At 44.7% G+C, this 25263-nt stretch overlaps 1 protein-coding gene and 1 long non-coding RNA gene across 14 annotated transcripts in view; one reads left to right on the plus strand and one right to left on the minus strand.

Annotated features, from left to right (window-relative positions):
• The window catches only part of LOC119160869 (very long chain fatty acid elongase AAEL008004), a 119023-nt gene that overhangs the window by 42949 nt on the left and 50811 nt on the right, over positions 1–25263 (minus strand). For 2 of the 11 annotated variants that reach the window (XM_075880614.1, XM_075880613.1), the window contains exons 2-3: positions 24188–24289; positions 11396–11559 (exon numbers count right to left, since the gene is read on the minus strand). The exons of 2 other annotated variants lie outside the window; for them this stretch is intronic. The gene's annotated coding sequence lies outside the window, so the exon portion shown is untranslated. The remainder of the gene's footprint in view (positions 1–11395; positions 11560–24187; positions 24290–25263) is intronic. 7 more of the 11 variants (XM_075880617.1, XM_037413137.2, XM_075880616.1 and 4 more) reach the window with 4 other exon arrangements.
• Positions 4200–24304, plus strand: LOC142776638 (uncharacterized). 3 transcript variants are annotated; one of them, XR_012887694.1, is made up of 4 exons: positions 4200–4420; positions 8255–11173; positions 15266–15383; positions 24199–24304. It is a non-coding gene; the product is annotated as an uncharacterized LOC142776638 (long non-coding RNA). The 3 variants fall into 3 exon arrangements; XR_012887695.1 differs by lacking the exon at positions 24199–24304 and having other exon boundaries at positions 8255–8394; positions 9802–11173; positions 15266–17002; XR_012887693.1 differs by lacking the exon at positions 24199–24304 and having other exon boundaries at positions 15266–17002.

The following is a 25263-nucleotide window of genomic DNA, read 5'->3' on the forward strand; positions in this document are numbered from 1 at the left end:
TTCATTCTCGCGAAGCCTTTTTTATAAATACTAGCTCGGTATATTTTTGTACTATTGGTAAATGATAACTTATTGTGCAGTTTAGGCTTGCAGACACACATTACCAGAAAGTAGAGCTTTCCGAGTATTTCAAAAAGTGTGCTGCATTTTGGAGAGTGATGCATTTCTGAGCTTTTAAAAAGTACTTTACTGTAAAAAGTAGTAATACAGCATCTGAATGCCTTAAAATAGTTTATAGTTATGGGGGAAGGAGTTCAATTACAAGCGAATTCAAGACATTTTTTTTCCGAAACGAATATCCAAGTTGAAGCGAAGATGGCCGGTTGGTGTTGTGAATAGCACCACTGTAAAACCATTTGTTGCGGAGGTGCGGGCCATTAGTTTTCCTTCATAAATGTCACTTTCTTCTTTTTGTTTGAAATGCTTTTTCTTCTGCAACCACTCCTGCAAGGGCAGATTGAGCCTGTAGTATGTTCAAATCGAAACTACTTGGAAGTTTCGAATGGCATAAAATAGTATATTCCTCCACAAAGACAGCGATACATGAATGGTGAGAGCTTTAGAAAGTATTGATTTGAAGAAACACTGCCTGGAATTTTTTTTGGCTTGCATTCACTGTTACAGTATGTGCTAAGTAAAGGGATAAAATATGAATGTGCATCTCCGTCAACCTTCTCAATTTTTATTTCTCTTAGCATTTTCGGAGCTGCTTATGACTACCTTGACCGCCTTTTGGCTGATGTCTGACCACTTCCTCGGCGTCTACACTTTCGGCACCACTGGCCATGGGGCGCGTCATTTTTTGGTTCATACTTTTCTGAAAGCAACTGCTGTGTGTGCCATTCAAGCTCTCTATTTCACATTGTCTGTACATAGAACGTCCCGTCGACCTGGGTATCTAATTTTTATTGCCTCTGCTTTGCCTTTACGTCTGCTTTCGTAAAATGATATGGTTCATGTTGCTTGGTAGAAGGATATCTTTTTTTGTCTTTGGTCTGCACCCGTATTACTTGTGAGCACGATTGTTCATGCTCATGCTCGTAGCACAACCTCTTTATCGGTGACCTTGTTGTTTGAAATTCAAGTAGCCTTTGTTGTTGCGCAGTAACAGTAGCCTCAATCAGCTCATCAAGCGTGTTCGGTACCGCTAACTTCATAAGTCTGTTGTTAAACGTGTTCGGAAGAAGACCAAGCGCAACGTTCTCACTGTTTCCTATATTGATCTTCAGCTTCTTCCGTTACACTCGGTTGAAATTGAGGGGTCCCTCGCATATTATCCCACATATTATGGAGGTTTGCATATCCTAACAACGTTCACCTCTATCATGCTTGCGTGCTTGCTCGCCATTCGTCTGATGAGACGACATGTATGATTTAAACTATGTATTTTTCATAACCTCACACGCATTTCTTTATTATTTTGTCATCGGCGTCCTCGAGCTCTTCATCCCGAGGACATGGATGTTGTCATTGGCAGGGGTCTCTGTGCTGCTAACGTGCAGGTTCACCTCAGGCTTTTGGAGGCGTCGCTATTTTCTGAGCAGCATCTGCAACTTTTAGACCCAGTGTTTTAGGGTTTCATATTCGAGAGAACTTGCTCTTTGCAGGTCAAAGCCTTTTTTAATTCGTTATCTTGAGGTCTCTCAAAAATAATTACTCTAATTTTGCGAAAAGCAGACAGGAAAACTCAAACGCGATCATAAGAAATACAAAGTTCCATAGATAAAAACAGGAAGCCTGTAGTTTTGCATGCGCACACAATATTACGCGTAAGATGAGAAAATGCTGTTGTGGTAACTTTTGAGACCCACTGAAGCTGAAAGGCTTCTGAAAAACTGTCAATATAGGTCAAGCGGCCCGAAAGCCAATTTTTGTTCGTAAGCACAGAGGTAGGTTTGTCGAGTGCACGAAAAGGGTTGTGATACTATTCCCTTGTCGTATAGCAGTTCCTACGTTGAGTAGATGGGACGAAGCCAATGTAAGGCTAAAAGAGCACCAGTACGCCTGCCAGCAGCTAGAGCAGATGCCAGTAACTTAGCTGCTCATTGTAAGAAATGTTCCTTTAATTCGCGTCTCGAAAGAGCAGCTTCAGCACTATGGAAAAGAGGAATAGTTTGTTGGTCTGCACAATGAATCTTTTGCGCACACTTCAAGAAGACAAACACGAAAGGTTCAATAGTACAGTGCAATACGCGTACCTGTGCTAGTTTTCTGAACCTTTCAATCAATCGATCTGATTTTTATTGACAAACCAAAGAAAAGAATACAAGATATCCGGACCGTTAGCCTACATTGGGAGTGATCGAGTGATCTAGTGCGTCTTATTGCTGTGTGCGCAAAGGTTTCAGTGAACAGCTTCAGTAGACCACTGTGAAGAAGAAAAAACAGGCAGAGTAACTTTAGAGACACTGAACATTACGCAAGAAGGCTAGAATGTTTCTGTTCGAGCACCTTATATGGTTCTAAAGCCGGCCTAAGTAGGAAAATTTTGCAAAGCTTGCTCATTTTGGTTCGATCTTGCATCCGCAAATCACGACTTCTTCTTACGTTCTTTGTTTTCTTTTTTTATGCATTAACACCCTGCCCCGTAAGTATTTTTGTGAGCGTATGCGCACGATTGTTTGGCACACGCGTTTCACTGTGCCACATTTTTTCTCACTGCGAATGAACCAGCTGGTACTCTGTACTTGTTACCTTGTGTCCATTAAGTTTTTTGTCCTGTGTCTGTGTTAACCAAGCACCCATTTGAGGACAAATCAACACCAACTAGGGCACCTTTTAACTCTCCTCAATGTTAAGTCGTCTGTGTAAGTGGTGTGAATTAGCATTTAACGATCTGCTAAATGATTCAACACAACATTATTCAAAAGGTTGGTGACAACGTCGACCGTTGCTGCGTCTCCCTTTTTGACAAATTTTATTTTCTTGATGGATTCTTCCCTTATTTTGAAAGTGCAGTTCCTGCTTTCTTATTTTAAGACATTTTATTCAACATATTAAAGTGAAACATAACGAAACGACACATGAAAATTATCATACCGAGTGTTCAAATTCAAGTTTTATGGTTTTAAAATTCACCACTTGAAAGACCATAAAGACCACTTTCACATATAACTTATGTATACAGATGAATACAAAGTGAGACAGTAATGGTGGCTGTCAGTTGCCCGAATAACTTGGTTTTAATAATGAAATTTTCAGTGACAGCAGCAAGCGTGCATATTTGTATGGAAAAGTTAGAGGCCATCAATTTTCTACACAGTTCTTCTAGCATATCTGTGTTCCAAGGTATCACGCGCGAAAGTTTATTTGTGCAGTGCATGATTACACATGCAAGGTGGAGAAGATCGGGTTAATGTTCCTCCCCGTTAGGCCGAAAAGTCATAGCATGCTATCGCCAGCCAGTAGTAAAAGGGCAACGGTTTTCATTTTTCGCCGTGACGTCGACCTGTTGTCAGAATAAACGATGCACGCAACTGCCCTGGGCCATCCCGGCGGAGCTTTGCGCCAGTGTTGACTGTCTTACACGTGTAATTCTAGTTATTTGGGCCCTGACCGTCATAAGTAATTTCCCACTTTGTGCCCCCTGCATGCATAGATTTTCTGCAAAGGTGGTTTTCATGTTTTTCCGAGTGATACCTTGAATTTTAAAAAACTATAAAACTTTAGAACCCCCGGTGCACACAGAATACAAACTATGTCGAAACTACAAGCTGTCCAATGAATCCACCTTCAGTGAAGTGCGACGTTCCTGCATCACTGCTGCAGTTCCGTTAACTGGGAGCCGGAATCACCAATATTTTATTGCGATAGAAATTTTATGGACACTCTCGGCTGGATATCACCACCGGCATCGGCGTCGGCATTAATACTGTGTCATGCACAGTATATGTATACGTAATTATATATATAAAAACGCCAGAAAGAAAAGAAATTCAGAAGAAAAAAAACACTCCGCCATACGAAATCGAACGTGGGACCTCTGCGTCGTGAAAGCAGAGCGTTAATCATGCACTGAGCCAACACGGAGCACATGCGTCACCTTTCACACCGCAAGCTACCTATGTCTACCGCTGAACGCTGCTCACGAGCGTCTCGTGGGGAATGGTGTTTGCAGCATTACCAGCAAGATGGCGCAATGAGCGTGCGTCGCCAGATCGTGCGTTGGCGCCGGCTCTTATCTCCTACGCGTACTTTGCTCAGTATAGAGAAGGGGAGCGACGCTCTCTTATCTCGCGGCGGCGAGGAGGGGAAGGTCGTACGCCTTGCCTGGCCTCGGGCTTCACCTGGGACGATTCTTCTGTAGTTTCCGGGTGCACAAAGTCACTGCAATCATTGCAGCCTACGTTGGCGAAAAGCGCGCGCTTCTCGGACACAGCAAAGAAACAAATGAGACGCTTATTCACGTGCATCCATACCTGTGAGTACGTTCTGTGCGTCATTTGTGCGTGAGGATTGCAGGGCATGTTTCTATCTGCTTTCCATTCTGCGCGTGACCTTTCAATTTGTTGCTATAGCGTTCATTGTTTCGCCTTTGCGGCAAAGCTGTGACTTTTTTTCTCAGGCATAGCAAACCAAATATCAAGACGGCCAGTTCTTCTAGAAGGTCGTCACCTCAGATGCAGGACACGAGTATGATTCCTTGAATAGGTAACCACATAGGTTATCTTGTGCACTCGTCTACTTGTTGAAAAACTATTTCGGTACAGCATCTATATTTTCGACTTGATACAAACCTTTAACCTTCCACGGCCTGCCCAATAAAAAAAGAAAACGAAGTTGTTCGAGCCTGGTACCGCGTGAGATGAGAAGACGTCAGCCTCCCCGAAGCCCATGTGCACCTCTTGTGATATGATACATACTCTTCCCCGTGGCATTGAATCGCGGCTGCGGCGGCTGCATTTCCGATGAAGGCGGAAATGTTGTAGGCCTGGAAACCTTGTGCCACGTATTTCAGCCTAGTACATCGAGGATACATGTTGCCTCTGGCGTTGTGACCAGAAGTCACAATGGCAGAGGCAACATCCCGCTTCTGTCCATTACTTTTCTCATTGGACCCTACACTAGCCTCAGGCTATGGGTCCAATCAGTATTTGTAAACCTAATGTGACAAATGATAATAAACGTTCAATCAATCAATCAATCAAAAAGTCCTTCAGGCCTTACACGACAACCCAGCGGCTTAATACATCGGTCTTTCCAGCACTCTCAAAAGAATACACGCAAAGTTGCTTATGTGCGTGCGGTTCTCTTCTTCGTCTCTGTGTGCTCGCGAGAAAACCAATAAAGTGCTCTTCACCAAGTGGCATAGCGTATTCTAGTAAAACGTTGGACGTTGTTGTGCATCCATTAAAAACATTATGCCACAAGGATTTCCACGACAGAAGAATGTGAGAAAACCAACGTTTTCCAGCGGCGCAAAACTATGGTGTGTGGAGACGAGCTTAAAACTTTTGCCGCTCAGTTCTTGTAGCCTTTGCAATCCCTTCTCTGCCGTTTTCGGCATGGCCATGAGCGGGAAGGTCATCACATGTCGCGTACGCCTGAGCACGTCATGAGCGCACAAGGTGAAGAGCGCAGGACGTGGCCGCAGCCCGATGTCGCAAGGCACGAGCACGGTGTTGCATCGCCATTCTCTGTGCCTCGTCTCTGAAAGTTATGCCGAATGCGCCCCCACCGCCATGACTTGGCTTCCAACCTATCACTGTGCATGACAACTGCGAGAGTTCCACAGACCGACTAGCCGCACGGAATACTAGCGGTGTGCCACGTGAGTATTTAGTCAAACGCACCGTGGGCAGACGCGTTAGGATAAATGAACCTGAAGAACGCTGGAGAGCAGTAGAAAAAACATCGGTCTCGTTGTAAGAGCTGACGTCTGCAAGATGCGCAAAGTGCGAGAATACGAATGCGTGCGAAGCGGAGGTGAAGGCTCACATAATGCCTGCCACTCGCAGTAAACATTAAAAACAACACGCAAACACTGTAAATTTTATAATTGCTGTCAAATTTCATTCTTATTTTGACGCAACGAATCATTCTTTTTATCTGATAGAAGTGACCACACTAGAAAAATAACAAAGCTTTTACTGAACAAAAGGATGCCAATGCACACAATCTCCGCACAAAATCTCCCAGTGGAACCGGCTTTCACGGAACATTGCTGACTACCACACTGAAACATCCTTGAGGGACGTACGGCTACACTCATAGCTACATTTTGGTTATTATTAGTTTTATTGCGATATCAGTTATATGAACACTCTTGTCTAGATTTTGCCGCTGGCGTCGGCGTTGCCGTCACTCACCGTATACGTATACATATCTATATATACAATATGCAATGAAGAAAAACACCCAGAAAAAGACTCTGGCGTGCGGTATCGAAATTGGGTCCACTTAATCGCAAGTGCGAGGCGTTGAAGAAACACTGAAGATGGTTTGAATTCGCGAATTTATGGCGAACTCGGTATCCGAGACCTCTTACAAGATATCTGTGGAGGTCTTTTTCGCGAGGTTTTAATAAACAACTGCACTATACGCGAGCAAACTTTGACCGACGAAACGTCCCCCTGGAGGGTGCGCGCTCTAGGACGGAGCACTGGAGAGATAGACACGTGGGGAGGTGGCATCATCGTCAGGGTCTAACCGCCGCCAGGCGAGTGACTTTGCGCCGGGCTGCCTGCATCGCTTAGTCAACTCAGCTTGTTTACTTTGTGGTTATGCCTTATTCCTACGGCGATCTTCTGACTGGCGAGGCATTAGTTGAGCCAGTTTGTTGATATTTCGTGCCATTGCACTGTTCTCTTGAGATTATTGATTTTCACCATCCGAAATTCTCTAGTTGCGTTCGTGCAAGCTTGAAGTGGCTGCCGCAGCGCTGAGCCCATAGGAAAAAAAGCCAAGAGCAGACAATCTGCCAAATCTGGTCTTAGGAAGTGCATCTATACAACGTAACAAACTAGTGCCCTCACCAAACGACAGAGGATGCAATTGCGAGAAAGAAAAAGTGATCATCACTGCAACGATATGTTCTTTTTACAAAGTAATAATTACACATCCATATTTGCCCTGTTCTTTATACATAAAAAGAATTTATTCAACACAACTTACGCGGTTATTTTTGTTAAGCTGCACTGCCATACCAGCATCTACGATTTTTGCTGATTCGAGTACCCGCCAGTAGCCACAATACCACTATGCGACAAGCCCAGGTATGACAGTGGAAAAATTTCGTCTACGTCGGCTGCTTCGGTGTTTTTGTGTGTAAGACAGCAGACGAGACACGTTTTCAAGCAAAGCTTGTTGAATGACATGTTGTTGTGTTAGTTGGGTAATATATTCAGAAAAAGGTTACAACATCGCAAATAAGAAACTGTAGAAACAAACACGCCCACACAGATTGCGCTTCGTGTGGGCCATGTTTCTATGTTTCTTTCGTTTTGTGTCATGCGCGTAGCTGTAACCGATTTCTCAAACGTGTTATGACGGCGAGGTTCGCTAAAAAACAGTTTGCTGATGTATTCGGCGGTAAGATTTGAACATTGTGCAACATATGCAGTAAAGCAAAGGGAGGCGCGGCGTCAAGCCGAAGCGACGTGTGCTGGGCGCTGAGGACGGTGCGAAACATTAGGGAGTTTTTGAACAGCGCACGAAAAGCTTTACGGACGTTCCGGCGAATGCGTTCTATGCTCGCGAGTTCCCCTTATGTGACTCTCGCCAAGCTACACCCTCAAGCTTTGCGTAAGTTATTCGACAGCTCCCTGTTGAGGCACGGTCGCTTGACCTCGCATGCTTCACGACGTATTTCCCGAGACCACAAATAAATCCGGGTGTATTGGGCGCAAACTTGAACCAGCCAAGTGGCCACCTTCTTCGCTATAGCCTTGCACCACGAGTTCAAGCTGCCTGAAATCTTCAACATTTTATGTATATTTTTTCCGCGCTTATTCAAACTCTCATTTTTTTTCGCAATATATTGCTTCTATACTGCGTACTTAAAAAGGTGTTCCTGAGTTCCAAGGCCGTGATACCAATGCATTACAGGGAATAGTGGCCTGTAATCATTTGAACACCTTTGTACGTGGTCTAAGCATCTATCTGTGTAAGTCCGAGCTTTATGGGTCATAGATGAGAATGTGTCAGTGCTGTTGTAATACGCATCAATTCGCTAATTATTCAAGGTGGTTTTGCGGTACACTTATGACGTGCAAATATTGTTTTCATATTTTAACAGCGAAGCACGCATTTACAGAATTTTTCAGACTGCGCCGATGCCATGCCGACCAGTGGTCCAAGATACGGCACCTACTGCTGTGTGTCGAGGTGCTAGAACAATGGCAGAAACCACAAGAAGCCAGAGACGAGTTTCTTTCACATACAACGGGACGGCAGGTGAGCTGAAACTTTTGTATGGTTTGCATATCTTCAAGCTTACTTTTCGTACTTGCTTAGTGAGGCTTACAATAACGAAATCAAGCCCTTCGCCTTCAGCTGATAGTTGATTGCCAATGAAGAGTGACAGCATTGATCCAGTATGCCGGACGAGCTGATCTCCTGAGTAAGCCGGCCAGCCTATTTTACGCAACGTACAGGGTTAGCAGCGACCATTTTACTGCTGAAAGTTCCATGAACCCTGGATACACAAGTCTTACAAGAACGACTGTCCCCAGTGTGGAACAAATGGCTAAGGGATTGGGAGAAACTCATTTATTTGTGATAGCAGCCACATCTGTTCAATCAGTGGCCACAAAAAAACCTGGAAGTTATTTGTAACTGGTGCAAAAACCTCGCTGTTAAAATGACACTTCAAAAGTCTGCAATTTTCTTAATTGTGGTCTATTACCTTTTCAACAGCTTTATATTCCGGTCATTTTTATGTGCTTGGCATGTGCAATTTATTTTGAAAGACTTTGTAGGGTTATTGCAGCCTTCGTGCACATATGCCGCTGCCAATGTTTTTTTCATAAACACACGAACATTGACTGCCCCGGTCAAAAAGCACCGTATAACGAAGCACGGCGGCGAAATGATACGAAAGTACGGGCGTACACGTAATACACAATCCTGTGTAGCTGCCCTCCGCAAGGCTGTTTCAGGAACTGGACGTCTGGATGCCTGGAATCGGCACTTATTGACTAGGTGGTCAATGCTCGCTCGTTCAGGTTAGAAAAATGGGTTGTTCTACGTATCCCTCACATCAATGAAAGCTGGCACTGTCGATAATTCAACAAACCAGAAATTGCATGTTTTTTTTCATTGGGGGCCTGCTCTGTTCTTCCGCCTGCCAATTGATGTGTTTGAAATGACTGTTACATTTTCCTGTGCTACAACCTTGACATTTAGTACCTACTACACATATATGCATGTTCCCTGAGCATCGCTTCAAGTAGTGACTACGACATGACTGCAGACATGACTTCAGTTCAAGGTGTGGATTTGCTTCAGCTTTTCTTATTTTAGGCCTGTTACTGAGAAATTGTCGATGTCTCGTTTCGTTAGGATCTGCGGCAGAGACTTCAAGAAGCGGCTCTCCACCTTGAAGTGCTCCGATGAGCAGAGTGTTTACAGTGTCGACGTTTCTTTTTCTAATATTTAAATTGACTGTTGGCCAAGCTTCTACATGTGGCAGCTCAATTCTAGCTGGGGCAGGAGTTCCTGCTGACTTCGTCTTCCTGATAAAAACCTTGACCAGTCACGCAGATGTCACAAAGAAAACTTTGTGACCAGCGAGTTTACTGTTTCCTTCAACACCTATGTTCACTTCAACACAGCAGACTATTGATACAGAGAATTCCGCAGGCTGCTCGCAAGATTGTTCTGACAGCAGTGGCCGAGGTGCTGAAAAACCTTTCTAAGACTTTTCAGAAGATGTGTCCGACAACAGCTCCACGTCTGAATGCCTCACAGCAAATGGTGACTATCCTTTGAATGCTGCTATATTTAAAGTGCTTTTGAATGTTTAGGACTGTCACGGACCGCCATTTTTGTGACCTGGCGTCACGGCAATTAACGGGTGCCGTACTCCCCCGCTGATCGTGGGAATGGCGGGCGCAAGAAAGAGAGCCGGGAAGTGCAGACTGGGGTGCTCTTCTTTGAACGTCGCCACCGACGTTTGATCCTTTGTACCTGCGGTGGCGTCTGCAGGGTCGTGGAAGGCCGCGATGTACCCCGAACAAGGATCAGACTACGGGACGCACCAGCTGAGAGCCAAGCAGTCTGACCGTTTCCACGGCAAAACCGTGCGAAAACGTCTGGTGGCCAAGCCGTATGACACCACCCCAACAGGTTGTCACTCTCGCTAGTTGAGGGCCCTCTCCTAATTAAAAAGGGGTGGGGTCAATATAGTTTTTGGGGCGGAGTTTTCATCAATGATACGCGCATGATTGGACCCTTGTGGAGGTCTCTTGTCACCAAGGAAGAGAGCGAGGCGACACGAGGGGGATTTAGGCGCAGGATTTTGCCCTGCTAGGCAGACTAGTCACTGACCAACATGGTTTAGAAACAGATCAACAAGTATCTCTTCTAGAAGTTTTTAGTGTGGCTCTGTATCGGCTGGCCACCTAAACTTAGCCGTTCGTCTAGTTGTGACGCGATATTAACGTCTGCAACGTAGACATCGGGACTTCGCCTCGAGTTAGCTCAACCTGCCCGAGGTCACCTTCAAGCATCAGCCTCCCGGAGCCACCAGCGTTGCAACACCGCCGACATCGCAGTCGTGCCAGAACTCTCTTCGACTTCTCGCATCCGATCGTAGGGGCGCAACGCTGCCGGTCATCACATGTGCGCCTTCACCTGTTTGTGTTGTCTAACTTCCTCCTCCGTAGTTCTATTGTTGTTAGTTTGTGTAGTTTGTAATAGTTCTCTCTTGTAAGCTGATTTATTGTTTTTTATATGTATATTTTTGTTGTAACAAGTGTTGATGTATTTTGTTAGTTGTATTGAAGTGTTGTACTCGATCCCGTGTGCTGCAATATCACTAGAGTAAAGTTGTTTTGTTTTCTCACGTCTCTGATCTCTTCACTGTCTCTGCTTGCGTATGGAACGAACTAACCTGCTGTCATTCCCGTCGCCGACTTCGCGCTGGCGACGCTAGAGTGGCAGCTTGTAACAAGGACATTCTGAGCAAAGTAATCTCCGATGGACACTACGTGTGCACCAATAAAATGTCATGGTGAGCTCTCAGTGATTTTTATTATTAGGGTGCCATTGGCATTTATTTAATTTGTGGAATTGAAAACTTCGCGCCACAGAAAATGAGGTACTTTGAGTTAAAGAAAAGAAGCGAAGACGTCGCGAGTGCGGGATTAGTTTCTGTTCACTTTAAATCATTTTTTGTTCATTGCAGTGCATTAGTGCCAGCAACAAGGGCTCTATAAAATAAATATGAGCAAACCATTCGACGTCTTCAAGCCAAAGTAGAATCACAGCAGAAAGCCATCAAAAGACATGAGGCGGCCTCACCAAGCTCTGACGTCGACTTCAAAGGACCCAGGCATTATTCGACCGCGCGTCACCAATGACGATTTCAAACTTCTTTTCGCACATGTTCGCTTGAGGCTGAAAGGCAAAAGCAAGTCCTTTACCGTGTTGTTCAAGAAATTTGCTCTCGACCTAAACTTCCGTGGTCCATGAGCATACAACTTTTTGGATCCATATTTTTCCCCTTCCAGTGTTCATTAGGCAGTTGGGTAGCCAATGTAAAGATGACTCCAGGCACAATAACAGGAATAATTTTTTCTATTGCAAGAACTACTCACACTTGGAATGAACGAGACCGACTGTGTGTTTTAGTTTTCGATAACATATCACTCAAAAAGAGTTTCTATTATGATGCTGCACGGGACTATATCCACGGTTTTACAGGTGATGGCAATAATTACACTTCAGTCATTGCTGATTCAGCATCGGTAGTTCTTCTTGTTGGTGTTTTAGAAAAAGTGGGTTCAACGACTAGCTTTTACTATAGGACACACATCAGTACAATCACCTGTTATGCATAACCTGCTGGCGTCACTCGTTGTGGAGCTTACAAGCATTAACTTTGCAGTTAAAGCAGACCTATGTGGCCAGGAAAGTTCAATATAAATCTCGCTAACCAACTAAGAGTGACTGTAGGAAAACCCTTTTTTAAGTTAATGGTGAGCAGGTGTATTTCAGCTTTGATATTTCCTATTTAGTTAAAACATTGCGCAATAATATCCGAGCACACAAGTTATATATTGGGGATGACGGCGTTGACTGATCTGACATTCTAAGCCTTTCCTAATTCTCACCTGAGTTGCGGTTCCGATTGGCTCCAAAGTTGACTTAAAGACACATTCATCAGAAACCATTTTCTAATGTGAAGGTCAGCAGAGCTACTCAGGTCCTCAGTGCATAAGTTTCGGTTGCTATCATGCCATTTGTGTATGCGGAAGTGCTGCCTGTCCCATTCAAAACTACAGTTTATGTTTTGTGGCCGAATGGACAGGATTTTTGATGCCTTCAAAAGCTCGAGTAGAAAAAAACTTCGCAAATGTTTCGGAGTGCAATCGCGAAAGAGAATTCAGAGCTAATCGACTTTTTTTTTTTGAGGCCGGCTTCCCCAGATTGGATTATGGAAGTTTAGTGCCAGACGCAAACCACTGACCATCGTTGGTTGGCAAATTACAATTCATGTTATGTGTGAACTGTTGAACGACCTCTCCCAAAATTACAATTTCGACTACGTGCTAACACGCAGACTTCAACAGAATCCTTTGAAAAACATACTTGGATACATAAGGCCAAAACAAGGTTGCAACAGCTCCAATGTAGCACAATTTTTTTGTGGCCTCAAGCACAACTGCATAGGAAAACTTTTTAAACTGTCAGTATACGTAAATGTCGAGAATGAATAATGGCACCTCTTTCAGGAGTTCTCGCCATTCTACCTCACCAGTGTTTCACTTGTGAATAATGATTGGGCAAGCAACAACCTGACGACTTTCCTGCTCTAGACAATCTCTTCGAACTCACGACCAACATTCACTCCCATATTATTCATGACTCTGCTGCATACTATGTTGCTGGCTTTCTCATCAAATACTTTCTTCGGAATGCACATGACACTTGCAGCTTCCCACAGTTATTAAAAGACGACAGCTAGACACTAAAGGCGACCCATCAGTACTTTACAATGCTCAAATATTTAACGTTCTCACCAAACCTCGCGCAAATTAAACTGTGCCAACTAGAAACAGCTTTTGCATACGTACAACAACTTTAATTTCATTTTCTCGCCATTATTGAGGCCCCTACAAAACCCCTGAAACTGTATCATGTTTTATATCACTATGTCTCTCAAGTGTTGGCGCTTTACATTTCTGCCCTGCTGGGTGTGGCGGGATGTTTCTGAAAATCTTTTGCCGGGTTCGTTTACATTGGCATGTGCGCTTTGTGGACCAAAACTTCGATAGGGTTAGGCTCCAGTCTTTTTTCTCATGTATACAGCCTTATAAGTTTAGAAGTTGATAATTACGCTATCGAAAAAAAACGAATGATGGGCATGGTGTAAACCACCACCCACCATTATTGTGGTATAATGAAGTGGGTGAATGCTGGAAAACGTCCATTATGGCGCATAATGGGACATGGTGGATGCTGCAGTTCGGCAACGCTTCAGCGCGAAATGGCATTAGAATCATCGTGACGATTTAAAAAACACCTGTCCAGTAAAAAAGTAAAAAGCTGCCACGGAGGGTCGAACGTGCAACTTGCCGATTCCCATTCAGAGACACTAACCACTGCGCCATACCAACATGGCAAATTTTGCAGTGTTAAATAGCTAGTTAACAGACAAACTTACGGTTAAACAGTTTTGTTTGTCGTGTACTCTACATAGACAAGATCTGCACATGCTAATAAAGTTTGCACTTTTATTAAACAAAAGCAACTGCTGCCTGTAACAATTGCCACTGCGATAATAGCAACAGCGCTATGTATTTTTTACAATTCACAACCGCTATAAAAAAACAAGTGGACTGGGGAGCAGCTATACAGTTGACCGGCGGGGTCTGCCAAGTTTAATATCCGTTTCGCGCTCGTTCCAAAGAACGACATCTGCTCACGCTTTATGACGCCTCTAGGCTCATTCCATAGATACGCCCACCTAATTTAAATAATTGAGTATTGGGATGCTTTTTGCGCAACGTAGAGGGCAGTCGTGCCAGCGCACTGCTGTAGCTCTTTCGCTATATCAACAACTACATAACGGCTTGGCCATAACGAATGCAGTGTGCCCGAAACATTACGTTATCATATTAGTTCCCCTAGCATACGAATCGCCAAGTCTGTGTTCTCGCATAAAAGCTAGAGAAGTGCCGGCGAGTGCGAACTGTGGCTGTCGGTCAGGGGAGAAGTACGTTCTCTGGGAGTGCTGGAATCATGTCGCATCAATGTTTATTGCTTCTTGCGCGGACACCGTACCCAATGAAAAATGCTTCATTTATGGTAATTGAGGCCATGGCTGTGCTGTATTGTCATTCTCAATGGTGGAAATTGCGTATTCTGAAACCCAGAAATACGAATAACACAACTGTACGAACTCGATCAGTAGGCCCAATCTTTGGTGGAAATCACGGTGGTAGAACGCATGTAGTGTACAGATCCTAGCTTGGCACACTATATATATTGCCCGCCATTATAAGCCAACCCATCATCTCTTACTGCTTCCCAGCGTTATCGCAATGGTCGGCGGAGCTTCTCAGCTTGGTACACCATGTGGCCCACCATAATAAGCACCACCCACCATCTGCTTGGTGCTTCCCTGTATTATCGCAATGGTGGGCAGAGTGTGTTATGATTGCCCGCTATCTAGCCTCTACTTTCCACCATCGTTTCCACTTTACCCATCTCCTGTACACCAAACCACCCAGTATGTCCCAGCATATCCACCATTATTTTTACTACGTCCCACCATATCCATCATAATTTCCTCCATACCCACTAATATTTCCACTACGCCCAACGTGTTTTCCAGTATCCACCATGGCAGTTTTTTTATAGGGTAGCAGCTGTTTTTCACAAATGTATTCAAATTCCACTGAATTCTGCAGTAGCTTTGTTACAGTCATTGCTTCGTTACATTAGGCTTGATTCTGGCCTTCTATCAAGTTCAAGAGGACTAAACACTCAGTCCTCATAACCATCGTTATCTTTACTCGCTATGAGGAGTGTGTGTGCTCGAAGTGATTTGCGTGATCTGAAAAGGAGTTATATTTGCTATCTTCTCTGTTTTCTGCAGCATTCACGGGTGAACTGTGCACGCCAGAGTAGGTCGGTTGGTCCCTGTGGGCACTTTCTCTCTCCTGCTCAAGTAATTTATCGATAACAAAAGCGAGTGCTGAAATATATTCAAGCAGGTAAGGAACACAGTATGAAGTGGACATGGTTCATATTATCCTGAATTTCGTATTTTACCTTCTCGTTTACCTTCTCAACACGCCTAGCAAACTCTTCATTGGATTCTCCCAAATTGCGGCTGTTGATGAGGCTGCAGACTCTGCCCTTTAATATGATAGCTTGTGAGTCAAAATCCACTGTGTACCGCCTATGTTGACCATATTGATATTTATAAATCACCATGTAAAGCCTTTGTAAAGACTATTGACAGTGATGATGCACTGTGTACGGCCTCTGTGAAAAAAATGAGTTCAAAAAACTATGTTCAGCCTTTGTAAAAATGATGACAGTGACAATGCACTGTATGCAGCCTTTCAAAATAAATGACAGTAATGATGCCCTGTGTACAGTCTTTGTGTGACATATTGAGAGTTATAACACACTATGTACCACCTTTGTGAAAAATGATATTTATAATGCACGGTGTATAGCTTGTGTGAAAAATATTATCAGTCATAACGCAACAAGAACCCTTTGTAAAAATGATGACATTGATAATGCAGTTTGTTCAGCCTTTGTAATAAATATTGAGCGTTATAACGCACGAGATTCCGTCTTTGAGAAAAATAATGAGATTTAAGCGCACTATGAGATTTAAGCGCCTTTGCAAGAAATATTGACAGTGATAGTGCACTTTGTATAGCCTTTGTGAAAATAATGAGAGATATAACGCACTATGTAGAGCCTTTGTAAAAATTATGACAGTCATAATACACTGCGTACTGCCTTTCTGAAAAATATTCAGAGTTATAATGCACTATGTGCAGTCTTTGTACGAAAAAATGACAGTAACAATGCACTGCGCGCAGCCTTTCTGAAAAATAAAGACAGTAATAACGCAAAATGTACAGCCTTTGTGAAAAATAATGACCCTGGTTTTCTTCGGCAATGAACCCTCTGATACCACTCTTGTAGCATCAAGTAAGATCCAGCATTTCGGAGAAGTAATGAATACAATCTATTTCAACTTCGAAGCGTCAAACTAAGGCTGAGACGCAAGAAAACTGGCCTCTAAAATTTTTATGAAGGCGACACAAAGAGACAAAAGGTCTGCCAATGTTGCAGCATAAAGTCTGTCTTTTACGTTCTGAGCAAACTAGCCTACTTTTTCAGAGTACGAGAAAGCAGTGTTGAAGCATCAAGCTTACTTTTTTTTGTTTTTGGGCTAGTTGTAAGAACAGCCAACACTCTGTGTCTGCGTTTGTGACATAATCTGTCGTGTGGTTACTGTACGCTTTCTTTCTGTGCATTACTTCCGTTAAACCGAGTTGTTACTCGAGACTTCATTGCTGTGTATATGTCACTCCTTCCTTCTTCTACAACTTTGTGCGCTGTGTTTTTGCCATAGATTTATATAGATTACCCACTTGCCCATTGCGTAATACTTCGCAAACTTGTTGGCTACTGCCAACTCTAGCGATGTGCACGTTGTTTGTGTTCTCGTTCTATTTGTTAAAACTTATTTGTAGGCCTAGATTCATTTCGTTTCTATTTGGCATTACTGTGTGATTCTATTCACATTTGGTGTTTTTTATGTGCTCAGCCTCTACCTTGTCTTAGAATAAAAGCACTGCCGATACTTTGTACTTTGTCTATTTGATATATATATATATATATATATATATATATATATATATATATTGACAGCTTCTTCGACAATAAAAATTGGGCCATCTTCCACTGAAGGAAACCATGTGTAAATGCGAAGCAGCGGGCGCTAACGCTTACACAGGCGGCCTTGTTGACGCTGGCGCTAAGGAGGCGCAAAGCATGGAGGGATGAACCGGTGTTTTCTACTGGAACATGCCAATCGCCGCTGATGGGAAGTGAGAGACAGAAGACTCTGATTGGACACAGGGCCCTGCAGTGCACTTTCGGTAAAGAGCACATCGCAAATTTTTATTGTGCAATAACTCACCGCTGTGGAGAAATCTCCCACCAGCACAAACTTAGTAGTCAAGATCCAGTGCCTACATATACGGGGCAGCCAGTAAACGATTGTGCAGCGTGAGCAGCCGGTATTTTATTCATGAAAGACTGTTCGCTCGATGTGCGCTTGAAATTTGAGAGCGGTGGCGAGGGTGAAGCGAAAGAGATGACACACGGTGACCGAGGACCGGCTGGGGAGAGAGTGACGTCAACGCGTGTGCACCACGGAGAGAACGTGTGGCCAACTTGGCACCACCCCAATTTCTTGAGCGAAAGCAGCGCGGTGCGTATAGAGGGACAGCGTTACACAGACTAGTCAAAGAGCTACATCGGATCTAAAACCAGCGAGATTGATAAAGCCGCAGTGAAATATGATAACCTGCATCTTTTTCCATTATATAACTTAGTCGAAATAAAAATTACTTCATGACCTCACTTGGCACGAACAATACTGAGTTGAAAAAAATAGAAAGTTACCTAATCAAAACGTAAAAATTAACCTTCCCATTTGGGCAAAAAAAGTGGCCTGCATTCATTACCTTTTGCCGTAGCCGAACGTCGGCTACGCACAGTACACCCAAATTCGAGTCAGTGAAACAAAAATAGAAGCGCAGGCCAGTTGCTCTCACCAACCACCAGGTGCACTAGGGTCGATTGGGCCACCAGAGTCTATAGGAGTGTCCGCTCTTAATTTATCCTTTCTCTATGCTAAGCCATGGTAAGTTACCCCTTCATTTTTTAGGCGCGCATCCGCAGAATGAATAGCAGCGTTCAGCCAGAATCAGACCCATTTTCGCGGTGTGTAGCGTTGCAAATTGTAGCAAACGTGAACGTGTGTGGCCAGAAAGAAGAGGTCACCTAAAGAGGGAAACATAGAAAGAAAATTGTGCTCGTGAGCTTAAAATTCTCAAACTAGGTAAGGGACACTTGGAAAAAAAGTTCCTTGCTGCCAATGTCGCTCAGTACCTAAAGACATGCCGACAGTGTCAGCGACATAATACCGCGCCAACAAAAACGGCAGGCTTTCTTCAGCCGAGACAACCGCTTTGCAGACCATTCCCGCAAATTGGAACGGACCTACCGGAGCTGTTCCTAACGTCCATATGCGGATACAGGATTCGTCATAGCAGTACCGACTACCTCCACTCCTACCCCAAAAGAAGGGCCATGGCTTAAGCAGTGTCACCGAGGAAGTCGAGTTGATTGTGGAGATTATTGTTCTTCGCCATAGCGTCCCAGAGGTTTTGATCACTGACAGAGTTACGGCCTTTACGGTGGATATAACTCAGACATTCTTGTGATATAGCCAGCCAAGCCACCACTGCACCACCACCTACAATGCAAACCCCCATGGCTTCAGCGAGATTCCTAATAGCACCATCACCGACATGCTGGTGATGTACGTCTACGTCGAACACAGGACGTGTGATGCTATCCTTTCATGCGTGAACTTTGTATACAACAAGGCTGTGAAAAAAACGACGTGCGTAGATGAAGCCATACAAGTTTTCTATGGAAAGAGCACGGCAACGACGCTAGATGAACCTTTAGCCAATTTAACTGACGAAGAAAATCTCCGCGTGACTGTGTATCTTCAGAGTGCTGAAGAAGCCCTGCAACACGTCCGCGGTTGCGTCAAGAATGAACCGATGACTGACAACCACCCTTACAGTCTTCGAAGATTTTCCGTGGAACACATTCCTGGTGACCGTGTCTGAATGTGCACACCGATACACCAACGAGGACCGAGTGAAAAACTTCTTCGGTGGTACTTAGGGCCAAACAATCTTGGTGAGGACTTTCTGCGGAAGCACAGCCAAGGCTACGGAACCGCCGCTCGCACTTTTCTTACTACGCTTCTGCATGTAGTCCGAGAAATATCTATTATACGAAGCGAAAACCGAAAATAAATAAAAAATAAGGATGTATCAAGTCTGCTCAAGATTGTTATCATCGTCATTATAAAGTTTACCTCATGCCGGATTTTCGTTTTTTGCTGTTTCTAGTTTTTCGGTTTTCTGGTGTCGATTTCGCTTTCTTCTGCTCTGGTAAAAAACGAAGGCGTTGCTACGTTCGCAGCAAGTTCACATCGAAACCATGCTGAGCGAGTGCGAGTGCGTGTTTGTTCGGTGATCTGTATTCACTGAACAGGAAACAAACCAAGAGAGGCATGTGTCATGGAGTATTTTTTTACAATTAACGGCAGCTCACATGGTGCTTGAAAATGAACATGAAACACAAAAAGGACGACACATGTTCAGTTCTTCTTTTGGTGTAACCGGGATTGCTCGATGTTACCATAAATGACCCATCACAATAACTATTCAAGTATGTAAATGAGTGCCAAACGGTGTACAGTTATTACAATACTTAATGATCATAACTGTATGTTCTTTTGAATCACTGATTTCGTCTTGCCTCGACTTGTTCTTCCTCATCAGCAGCATCATGTTCATCGTCATCTTCAGTGACGGCTGCGGCATACAACGATAAAGTGAACATATAAGTCTAGGCCTTAAATACTTTTGCTCCTAAAAGTATTCATCCAACGCAAAGTGAAATTACTTACCTTAAATTATCATAAAATTGAGAAGCAACTATCTGAACAACGTAAAGAATCCCTAATTAACAGCTAAACCGAAAATCACGGCATATTCACGAGGTGAATGTTGACAAATGGGTGAAGCAGTGGGTTTGTTTGGTGTTACCGTGAATGACTCTTGGCAATGACCTCCCATGCATGCAAATGAGTGCCAAATGTATATGCAGCATTTATTGGCCATAAATGCAGAATGTTGTGTTGATTGTGAATTTTTCTCGTTTGTGTTGTTTCCCCCTTATGGTATCGGATCTAGCCGGAAGTTGGCAGAAATGAGGTTTGGGCACTTTGCTCTGGGTGTTGTTGTTTTCTTCTTTCCTTTCCAGTCAAACGAAACAAATCGTAGAGAAAATCGAGAAGTTATCTACTGCACAAGCCAGTCATTCTTCGTTATCAGAATCGGCGTCATCTTCATCGTCATAAGCGTCATGATCATCATCATCACGGTGTATAGTGGGTACCTTATATGTAATGTTCCATGAGATACAAAGATAATATGTGGTCTGGAAAGTCCTTTTTCTTCATTATTGTGACATAGAGTGGGTACCTTGCATGTGCTGTGCAATCCCGTAATGGAAGAAGGAAAATGTGTGGTATCGAACGCACTTGTTCTTCATATGCATCAACAAATCATCATCGTTAGCGGCGGCTACGGCGAACAGTGACAAGGACAAGCCTTGACCTTAAGGCGCTTCACCCCTAAAATGACGTGCACAAGCTCTTTTTCCAGCGCTTGTGTGATTCTTTTCGTGTGTGTGTTATGCCATTGTGCAGTTACCTCATTCATTGTAAATATGGCCAATTCACTTGCCCACAAGTAAATTTTAAGTATTTATTCCGTTTATAGGCAATTACACGATATTTATTGATATGCGGGGTTTAACGTCCCAAAACCACCATATGAATATGAGAAACGCCGTAGTGGAGGGCTCCGGTAATTTCGACCACCTGGGGTTATTTAACGTGCACCCAAGTCTAACCACATGGGCTTACAACATTTCCGCCTCCATTGGAAATGCAGCCGCCGCAGCCGGGATTCGATCCCGCGACCTGCGGGTCAGCAGCCGAGTACCTGAGCCACTAGACCAGAAGAGCGCAAGGGCACCATCAGCACAACTGTGTCGCTCATCACGGTGGCCACTTTGAAAGTGACACCACTGACTTGCAAGTCTTCAGGAAGATGAGATGCTTGAAAGCGAAATTGCAATTCCTAACTGTACCCAAAAGTAATCTTCATTTTCATACACTGCGTTGCATGTCTGGTCGGCATTTCAGTTGTCTACTATCGATGATACGATGAGCCTAATCATCACGTACTGTAACACCCTATCTTTCGTTGACGGTGGGAGCGGTTCTTGGCGCTTTTTGACTAATCGGCATTTACGATGATCAAGTTACTAGAGCAAAGCTTCGCTTAGGCCATGGGCACACTTACTTTTATATAAGGACCGTCCAAAACGCTTCAAGGCTTCATTGTTTGTCATGTTTTACTCGCGGACAGTGTATACAGAAGGCTGAAAAGATCAGTGCAGCGAGAATTGCAGTGACAGGCTCACGCAGTTTGAAGTCATTCTGTCTAGAAAATTCCAATTACAAGAAAATGCACGCCTACCCTGAGCTTATATTTTCATGGGGTCAACCAACCACGCTTCCCTCGCCCTGCAACGTCGGATGGCTGAAAAAGTACGGGAAGCTTGCATGCAATATTGGCCATAATTTTTTACGTATTGATGAGGCCCTTGCGTTGGTAACAAAAAGTTTGATGCTCAAAACACAGAATGTGTTGATGCGATTAGAGCCATTGTAGGCGCTACTAAACAAGTCAACTCTAATAAACAAGTTCCCTTCCCCCATTCTTTCTGCGCTCTGCCTGTCAAACTTCACAGCTAAAGCTATATATGGCTTGGCGAAACGAAAAAGCGTTCGCAAAGATATAGGATAATCATCTCTATTATATACAGACTCACAGAAGGGGTAGTATGAGGGGTTCAGAGTCGTATGAAAGCGATGTAGCATGGAAGTGAATTTGTCTGCAGTTGCCGCAGAGTGGCAGCATCGGCTTTGTTAGGTGAAGGATGAGACGGAGGACATGTATAACGGCTCTGTTGGTAGTGCTCCAGCGTGGCCTCGTTCTCCTCCACAGGGTGTTCCTCCAATCCCTAACAGCACCCCTTCTTCTTGGGAGTCTGCACTGCTCCACTTACGCCGGCAGGAACAGCAGCAGCTGGTCTAGTGGGCTCGTACAGTTTGGCAAGGCAATGAAGGCCTGGATTGAGGGCTCTATCCAGCGAAGGCTGGCTGTATATACATTCGCCAAAAAAGTTTATTCTTTCTCTATCTCTTTCAATTGAATACTCCAACGGCCGGCACCCAAACGTGCTGGCCATTGTGAGCGCTGTAGTGACGTTGTTTATCTCTTGTCAGCCATACCACCAAGACCATGCGCAGCAGTTTCAATGAAGTTGTTTTTAAAGCGATCAAAATGAAAAAAATCAAAAAAGGAATGTAGTAAAGAAGGGCAACAGATTGTGGTAGAGGAAGCAATTCGGCCCCACGTAGTCCGCGTGAGTGCGCGTCGTCTCTCCTTCAAGGAAAGCCGTTAATCAGGTCGACAGGCAAACGAGGGTTATAACTGAACACCATTTGTCAAGCTCACGGGCACCTAAAGACTTCGGTGTTACTGAAAAGGGCAACCTACAACTTTTATTTACATGGGCATGGCGTGGATCGTACACTCTAAGGCAAAATTACCCGAAAAAGGAGTACGGAAAACAATAAGCGCGCACGATGAACGGATAGACCGTTGAGAAGCAACCACAAAGGGAAGCGTGCTGCGCAAAACCACTTACTCTCCAAACACGCTCAAAATGAATGAACCGCCCTGGGATTGCGGGCAGCGCGAAAAGCGTTGCCCAGGTGACCAGCCCTCCTTCCGCACAGAACACATGTCCTTCTCCTCCTCTGCTGGCTCAGTCTTTCCCCGTATTCGCCGGCGACGCTCCGCGTTGCGTCACGCTCGGAGTGCTCGACCATGGCCACCTGGATTCGACGGTCAAAGAATTGCGACGTGGTGCTTGTGTTTACGCTTGGATGAGCGTGGACTGCTGCTTTTGCGTTTCACTGCACCCATGAAGTCTGGAGCAAGCCTCCGCACGTCACCACGCCACCCTGTATATCTCTGGCTTCAAGATAGTCATGAGCAACACACGACAGCAACAGTCGGGAACGCCAATATGGCGGCCGAGAAGACAACAGGGCTATCGGATATATAATTCAGTCCGACTCAGGGCAGAAAACAGCGCTGGAATTTAGGGCAAGGAGGTTATCAATCTTCCTTCTACTCTACTTGTCGCGAGTACGATATAGATCGCGCTTGCCGGCAACGGGCTCGGTCGTGTTGTATATCGCACGCACAAAACGCATCGCGAAGGTCAGCTTCGGCGCCTGCAGTTCGCCTGTGCTTTGCGACCACCTAGAAATTGGCCGCCATTGCCGTCGGCCTCCCATACGCTTGCTCATCGAGTGCTCGCCTGTCTTCGCCGCTGCGATGAGCTCCGGGCTGAGGATATTGGGCTGAGACCTCGTCGCTGTGTTGGGAGTCATCAAAAACACGTTGCGGGTTCTCGTAAAGAGCTTGGTTGTAGTACGTCGCGCGCTGTAAGTGCACCAGCACGGGCTGACGAGGCTTTCGCTAGTGTCGGAACTCACTGAACATTGGTCGCCATTATAGTTGGCTTTCCCGTCAGTCGGTCGCAAGCAGCTCAGCGCCATCCGCTGGCCGCGGTGGTGGACTCGCGTTTTCGCGCTGCACTCGCTCGAGTTTGTGGAAAAGGGCCGCATTACCGTCGATTTCTTGAGCGCTAGCTCCAAACTAGCTCAGCGCTGTTCGTGGCGGCGGCCAAGCATACGCTCGCTCTCCTGTTCGAAGTTCGCTGGCGGTAGACACTCCACCTGCAGCGCCGTGTTTGGTCTCGCGTTCGCTTGCTCGAGCTTAACGACGTCGCTCACTTATGACTCGCCGACTTGTTAGTGGCACGTTGGTTCGCGGAGTTGTGGCTGCGGCTGCCGCTCCTATGCTGTTGCGCTACGGGATTGAAATGAGTCTGACGATGTGTGACATCACGGTGAAATTATTAGCATGTCATATCGCACGTATGTTTTCATTTCACCTTGCACGTATTGCTCATATGCATTTGTATTCATCCCCTGTCACGTGTGACTCACTATTTTACTTACTTATTGTGCAGCCGTGGGCACACAATGTGCTGAAGACTGCGTGCGCTGGCGTCTGCGATGCCTGTCACCAATCTCTTTCGTCAGAGCAGCTTCAGAATGACTCTGCGAGATGTGAAGGTAAAGTTATTTATGTGTCACATTTTAACGCTTGCTTTTATATAAACCTGCACGTACTTGTGATATGCGTGCATCTTCATCTTCTATCACGTGTGTCTAACTATGTTTACTATATTATTGTACGTGCAGCCATGGGAGCACAACAAGCACAAGGCTGCGTGCGCTGGCGTCTGCAATGCCTGTCATCTATCGCTTCCGTTGGAGGAGCTCCCAAGGAGTGAACAAGATTTGACAAAGAGACTGGACTTGTACAGTTCACCATAAATTCACTTAAAAGAGTGGATAAACTTCATGTGTATGTAGAAACATAAAAGATTTCGATATCTCACTTTTGTCGTTCATTGTTGCCGTGACTGCGAAAGCAGTTACACAGAGGCGGTTAACTACTTCTTCGCGTGTTCTTTTCTGTGCAATTTGTTGCTCACTGCACAGAAAAACAGGCGAAAAAAGTATTAGGCCTGACGGAAATAAATAAAAAACAATGTTTGAACTGGGGACAAAAGTGAAGTATGGGAGTGGATCAAACATTCGTCTGGCAAGGTGCAAGTGTAAGGACTAACGGTTGCCCGGTGAGGTGTTAATGTGGGGATTAACAGTTGCTCTATAATGTGAAAATGTGAGGACTAAATGCTAGTCCCTTGAGCTCATCTGTGGAGACTAACTGTTAGACCTGGTGCCGTTAGTCATCAAGAGGATTAATGGTTGTGGCAGCCCCATTAGTCCCCAAAAGGACGAACCACGCACCCTTTTAACACCCTTTTGCATTAGAGTGTACGAACGCCTGAACCGCTGACAACTTTCGAAGAACCCCGCTGATAGGTGAGTTATGAAACATTTCGCGCTCGTCAAGCGTATGCACCAGTCCGGGCCGTATTACAATCCTAGCTGGCGAAGCACCAGCATTGGTCACCACTAGGCAGAGATATGTTGCGCATGGAGTGCGCGTGGTTGAAAGTTCC

This window comes from Rhipicephalus microplus, chromosome X, assembly GCF_043290135.1.
Source record: "Rhipicephalus microplus isolate Deutch F79 chromosome X, USDA_Rmic, whole genome shotgun sequence".
Classification (NCBI taxonomy): domain Eukaryota; kingdom Metazoa; phylum Arthropoda; class Arachnida; order Ixodida; family Ixodidae; genus Rhipicephalus; species Rhipicephalus microplus.